Source organism: Lolium rigidum, chromosome 3, assembly GCF_022539505.1.
Source record: "Lolium rigidum isolate FL_2022 chromosome 3, APGP_CSIRO_Lrig_0.1, whole genome shotgun sequence".
Taxonomy (NCBI): domain Eukaryota; kingdom Viridiplantae; phylum Streptophyta; class Magnoliopsida; order Poales; family Poaceae; genus Lolium; species Lolium rigidum.
The window spans coordinates 299,083,686-299,090,719 of NC_061510.1; the positions used below are offsets into that span (position 1 = coordinate 299,083,686).

Below are 7,034 nucleotides of genomic sequence, written 5' to 3' on the forward strand. Positions count from 1 at the left end.
TTGAGCGGTAACCACGTTTCTGGGGACGCCATCAACTTTTACCTTTGTTGAATATCATGTGAGTTGCTATGCATGTTCGTCTTGTCTGAAGTAAGGGTGATTTTCATGATAAATGGTTTGAGTATGCATATTGTTAGAGAAGAACATTGGGCCGCTAACTAAAGCCATGATTCATGGTGGAAGTTACAGTTTGGACAATCAATCCTCAATCTCTTATGAGAATATTAACTGTTGTTGAATGCTTATGCATTAAAGAGGAGTCCATTATCTCGTTGTCTATGTTGTCCCGGTATGGATGTCTAAGTTGAGAATAATCAAAAGCGAGAAATCCAATGCGAGCTTTCTCCTTAGACCTTTGTACGAGCGGCATAGAGGTACCCCTTTGTGACACTTGGTTGAAACATATGCTATGCAATGAAAATCCATGTTAATCCAAGCTAATTAGGACAAGGTGCGAGCACTATTGGTATACTATGCATGAGGCTTGCAATTTATAGGATATCTTATACATAACACATATGCTTTATTACTACCGTTGACAAAATTGTTTCTTGTTTTCAAAATGAAAAGCTCTAGCACAAATATAGTAATCCATGCTTCCCTCTGCGAAGGGCCAATCTTCTACTTTATTGTTGAGTCAGTTTACCTATTCTTTCTATCTTAGAAGCAAACACTTGTGTCAACTGTGTACATTGATTCTTACATGTTTACCTATTGCACTTGTTATATTACTTTGTGTTGACAATTATCCATGAGATATATATGTTGAAGTTGAAAGCAACCGCTGAAACTTATATCTTCCTTTGTGCTGTTTCAAAGCTTTCTACTTAGAATTTATTGCTTTATGAGTAACTCCTATGCAAGTCTTATTGATGCTTGTCTTGAAAGTATTATTCATGAAAAGTCTTTGCTATATGATTCATTTGTTTACTCATTATCTTTGCCATTGCTTCGAATCGCTGCATTCATCTCATATGCTTTACAATAGTATGATCAAGATTATGATAGCATGTCACTTCGTAAATTATCTTTGTTATCGTTGACCTACTCGAGGGCGAGTAGGAACTAAGCTTGGGGATGCTTGATACGTCCCAAACGTATCTATAATTTCTTATGTTCCATGCTACTTTTATGATGATACTCACATGTTTTATACACATTATATGTAATTATTATGCATTTTCCGGCACTAACCTATTGACGAGATGCCGAAGAGTCGATGCTTGTTTTACTGCTGTTTTTGGTTTCAGAAATCCTAGTAAGGAAATATTCTCGGAATTGGACGAAATCAACGCCCAGGGACTTATTTTTCCACGAAGCTTCCAGAAGACCGGAGGAGATACGAAGTGGGGCCACGAGGCGACGACACACCAGGGCAGCGCGGCCCAGGCCCTGGCCGCGCGGCCCTAGTGTGTGGGTCCCCCGTGACGCCTCCTGATCTGCCCTTCCGCCTACTTAAAGCCTTCGTCGCGAATACCCCAGTATCGAGAGCCACGATACGGAAAACCTTCCAGAGACGCCGCCGCCGCCAATCCCATCTCGGGGGATTCGAGAGATCGCTCTCGGCACCCCTGCCGGAGAGGGGAATCATCTCCCGGAGGTCTCTTCATCGCCATGATCGCCTCCGGATCGATGTGTGAGCAGTCCACCCCTGGACTATGGGCCCATAGCAGTAGCTAGATGGTTGTCTTCTCCTCATTGAGCTATCATGTTAGATCTTGTGAGCTGCCTATCATGATCAAGATCATCTATTTGTAATGCTACATGTTGTGTTTGTTGGGATCCGATGAATATTGAATACTATGTCAAGTTGATTATCAATCTATCATATATGTTGTTTATGTTCTTGCATGCTCTCCGTTGCTAGTAGAGGCTCGGCCAAGTTGATACTTGTGACTCCAAGAGGGAGTATTTATGCTCGATAGTGGGTTCATGCCTCCATTAAATCTGGGACAATGACAGAAAGTTCTAAGGTTGTGGATGTGCTCGTTGCCACTAGGGATAAAACATCGATGCTTTGTCTAAGGATATTTGTGTTGATTACATTACGCACCATACTTAATGCAATTGTCTCGTTGTTTGCAACTTAATACCGGAAGGGGTTTGGATGATAACTCGAAGGTGGACTTTTTAGGCATAGATGCATGCTGGATAGCGGTCTATGTACTTTGTCGTAATGCCCTGATTAAATCTCATAGTACTCATCATGATATATGTATGTGCATTGTTATGCCTTCTTTATTTATCAATTTCCCAACTGTAATTTGATCACCCAACATCTGTTTATCTTATGGGAGAGACACCACTAGTGAACTGTGGACCCCGGTCCAATTCTTTACATCTGAAATACAATCTATCGCAATTGTTCTTTACTCGTTCTTCGCAAACAATCATCATCATCCACACTATACATCTAATCCTTTGTTTACAGCAAGCCGGTGAGATTGACAACCTCACCGTTACGTTGGGGCAAAGTACTTTGATTGTGTTGTGCAGGTTCCACGTTGGCGCCGGAATCCCTGGTGTTGCGCCGCACTACACTCCGCCACCAACAACCTTCACGTGTTCCTTGACTCCTACTGGTTCGACAACCTTGGTTTCTTACTGAGGGAAAATTTGCTGCTGTACGCATCACACCTTCCTCTTGGGGTTCCCAACGGACGTGTGTCTTACACGCCATTAGGCAGCTCACAAGATCTAACATGATAGCACAAGAGGAGAAGACAACCATCTAGCTACTGCTATGGACCCATAGTCCAGGGGTGAACTACACACACATCAGTCCGGAGGCGATCATGGTGATGAAGAGTCCTCCGGGAGATGATTCCCCTCTCCGGCAGGGTGCCGGAGGCGATCTCCTGAATCCCCCGAGATGGGATTGGTGGCGGCTGCGTCTCTGGAAGGTTTTCCGCATCGTGGCTCTCGGTAATAGGGTTTTCGCGACGAAGAGTATATGTAGGCGGAAGGGCAGAGTCGGAGGGCTGACGAGGGGCCCACACCATAGGGTGGCGCGGGCCCCCCTTTGGCCGCGCGGCCCTATGGTGGCGGCGCCTCGTCGCCCCACTTCGTATCCCCTTCGGTCTTCTGGAAGCTCCGTGAAAAAATAAGACCCTGGGCGTTGATTTCGTCCAATTCCGAGAATATTTCCTTTGTAGGATTTCTGAAACCCAAAATAGCAGAAAACAGCAATTGGCTCTTCGGCATCTCGTCAATAGGTTAGTGCCGGAAAATGCATAATAATGACATAAAGTGTGTATAAAACATGTGAGTATCATCATAAAAGTAGCATGGAACATAAGAAATTATAGATACATTTGAGACGTATCACCCCGATCCACTTTTCATGATAAGAAATACTTTTATATTGTTGTTATCTTGTTTTCTATTTGGTGCACCATTTTAATCCGAAAATACAAAAAAAAACTCCTTTTCTTATTTGCATCCAAAACACCAAAAACAACCAACACTTTTACTGTTTTACTTAGTTAATTTATTTTATCTAGTTTACTTGTTTTATTACTATTTATTTTTTATTTACTTACGCGAAACCTTGTGCTTGACAACCACACGCTGAAGTTGGGGACACAAGGCTTTATTTTAATTTGCAGGATTGCTAGAGGAAGTGAGGGGGAGACAACTCTTTGATCATCTCCCCGAGAGTTTGATATTAACCTCAAGTCATCTTTGTGGGAAAAATTGCTTCCCGTACACTTGAAATCCCAATGTTTCAAGAGTTTTTATTGGTGTTGTTTAGCTCCATCAAACGCATGAAGAATAAAGACTTGTTTGCCGAGATTTATATGCGGTTGTAGCTGGTGGTGAGGGATAAATTTTATCCTACATGAATGACAGCGTAGACTACCAATCGTCCCTCGGTCACATTTGGTGTTGCTGCGAGTTTCCCATATAGTTGTATTGTGTCGTATTTTTTGTTTTATCCTTTGTCAGTGTGGCTATGTGCATTGTATTTATGCAGAGGAAAGATGTAAACTCTTGTAAATTGTATCAATACGATGCTAAGATGAGTTCAATAAAACATCATTTGTCAGAAACAATATATAACAGATGAATATATTGGAAAATATCATCATCGCATAATAAACTTTAGGGCATATTTCTAACACTAACACCCACATTTTGATTATCTTAGAACACTTTTTTTTGGTATAGGTGTAGCAAAGGCTATGATCATTGTGCTCAATGTCACAAACTAGCATTGAGACCATCTCATAATTCGCTTAACTTACCTCGGATGCATCTAACTGAACCTCATGTACCCCCTTGTCAAAACTATCATCCTCCGCCTTGGCGGCAAGGGAAATGTACTAATGATGTTTGGTTTACAGCTCCAAATACTTCAACTAAATTTGGTAGTGTATGTGGTTGTATGGGTAGTAATAAAAATAGTCGACTAATGCTCTAAGGCATATGGAGTTTGACCTCTTAAAAGTCGCTCCAAAAATGTCGAGCAAGTTTGATACCACCCATATAGATGAGTATGAGCTACATTGGCCAGTGCTACACTCCGAGAACAATATCTAGTTTTATACAATATCGTTAGTCACAAGAGATATACAGTCATTGAAGTGTTGGTGTCCTCCCACCAAATATGACGTTCGGAAGAGATTTAGTTGGTACGAGGCTTGCATCATAGCATGCTTTGCTACAATGGTTGGCTTTGATCCAATTGGTGCATGGGCCTGGAGAATTTTGTTGGAACACGCATAACAGAAGTAATTTCCATAGAAAAATGTATGTAGGACTAATCCAACTGTAGCTCCCAGTTGATAATAACCAAATAAACTGGAAAATGAGATCCCGCTAAAAATGTGAGGTAGCGTCTTATAGGAGTAATATTAACCAAACATAACCTTGTAAGACGCAATTGGCACAAAAAGTATAAAGTGTGTATTCATTCTTCATGATGAGAATATTAAACACTTATTCTTCCAGTGCAAATTTTCTATATTTGTGTGGTTGGTCATCTAAGTAGGTTCTACCGGCCTTATACCCACCACGTAGTGTGGCCAATATTTTTGGCAACTATCTAAATGGCGTTGATCATAGGTTTAAAATACTTATTAGTGGGGAGTGCTTGCCATTATTTGGTTGCTTTGGCTATGTAAAAAATGACAAGGTATGTAATGATAGAAACTACTATGTCATGCATGTTATCTTCCGGTGCATAGCTTTGCTTCTTTCATTGTCGTCTCTACGACGTGTGGAGAATTGAGACCTGCTTATTGAGATATCTAACGGTTCAAGGATAAGTCAAGGGATATTTTTATCTAACATGGACGGTGGCATGATCTTCGGATTTACCCCCATCTCCTTAGAGGTCTCTACAGTTTCTATGAGGATTACTTATATTGCCCCTTTTATTTTTAGTTTGTTTGGACTTGAGCTGATGTGTGCATGATATTTATGTAGAGGTTGGGTGTAATGCTTAAATCTTCTAAGTAACAAAGAGTCCTTTGTCAAAAAAAAACTAATGAAACTGCACACCATCAACAAAATTGATGGCTAGAAAGTTTGTTGCCAAGATGAAGGGGTTCGTTTCACAGTTAGCTGCTGTAGGTAAAACTGTTGATGATGATGAACTCAAGAGATACATCCTCGATGGTTTTGATGATCAATATACACCATTATTTCCATCTATTAATTCAGTCCCTAGTACCACTTGTGCTGATATCTGATCTCATCTGCATGCTTTTGATGATAGAAATGCTATTTTATCTCTGAAGGGGCACACCAAGAGACCGCGATGAGGCCTGGCATTGTTATCATGATGATGACCGTGGTGCACATAAGGGTGTCCGCGGCCGTGGGCGCACACCCACTCACTTCGCTGACACCACATGTCAAATTTGCAATAAATATAGGCATCCTGCAAATGAGCGTTGGTGACGCTATGCAAACCGTGATGATAATGATAATGAGACACGCAATGAGAAAGGTGCATATGGTGATGGACACCAATTGTATATGGACACTTGTGCTACTGGCCACATTATTGGACAACTAAGCAAGTTGCATACTCACAATGACTACAAGGGCCATGACCAAGTCCACAGTGCTATACATATTGATCAATTAACACTCCATACCCTTCATAGTTCCATACAATTGTGCAATATTTTGCATATTCCAAGTGCCACCAGAAATCATTTATCATCATAAAATTGCTCTAGACAATAATTCCTTTGTTGAATTCCACCATCTTTACTTTTTGATCAAGGATCGTGCAACCAAGAAAATTATGTTTTGCTCCAACCTTAAAGAGGTGCTTCACCCTATGGAGGCTTTTCCAGAATTGGGAGCCCCAAGGCAACTACCTAAAAACAAATCCTCTGCATCAAAATATTTGGCTCTCACAAGCTTGGCCCAGATAGTATCCTCTCTTATTGGTACAGCCTCTACACCCACTTAAGGAGGAGAGCAATATTCATTTTCTTGGTGTTAAGTAAGCCTACCCCCCCCCCCCCATGTCCTTAGGCCTACAGATCGTCGGCCACTTCACAAGGTGATATTTGCGCTTCGGACCCGAGCCTTCCCAGTAGAACTTAGATCTTTGAGTGTCAAATCTTGCATATATCCCACCATGCAAGAGAAATAAGCCCGTAGAAAACATTGGGAGGTTATCGAGGCATGCATTGGAGAGAATGAGCCTACCACCAGAGGACAACAGTCTCCCCAACCATGGTTCAATCTTACCCGCAAGCTTTCTGACAAAAAAAAATCCACTCTCAAGATTTAGCTTCCTCTCTGATATAGGGAGACCAAGATAGATGAAAGGGAACCCTCCCAACTTGTAGTTTAATTTATCAGTAGTACGGATTTGAGCAGCTCTAGACTGGCCCATGAAAATGATCTCACTCTTGTGGTAGTTAATTTTTAAGCCTAACATATCCTCAAAGCACATCAGGAGGAATTTCAGGTTTGCGATGTCTTCGTTTGAATTCTGGATGAGGTTGAGAGTATCGTCAGCATATTGCAGATGCGAGATTCCCCCAGGAATAAGATCTAGGACTAAC

General features: G+C 41.4%; 1 non-coding gene across 1 annotated transcript; it reads left to right on the top strand.

The window, feature by feature from the left end:
- The first annotated feature begins 5,582 nt into the window (after positions 1 to 5,582).
- Positions 5,583 to 5,718, top strand: LOC124704955. Its single transcript, XR_007003813.1, has one exon. It is a non-coding gene; the product is annotated as a small nucleolar RNA Z247 (small nucleolar RNA).
- The last annotated feature ends 1,316 nt before the right edge of the window (positions 5,719 to 7,034 follow it).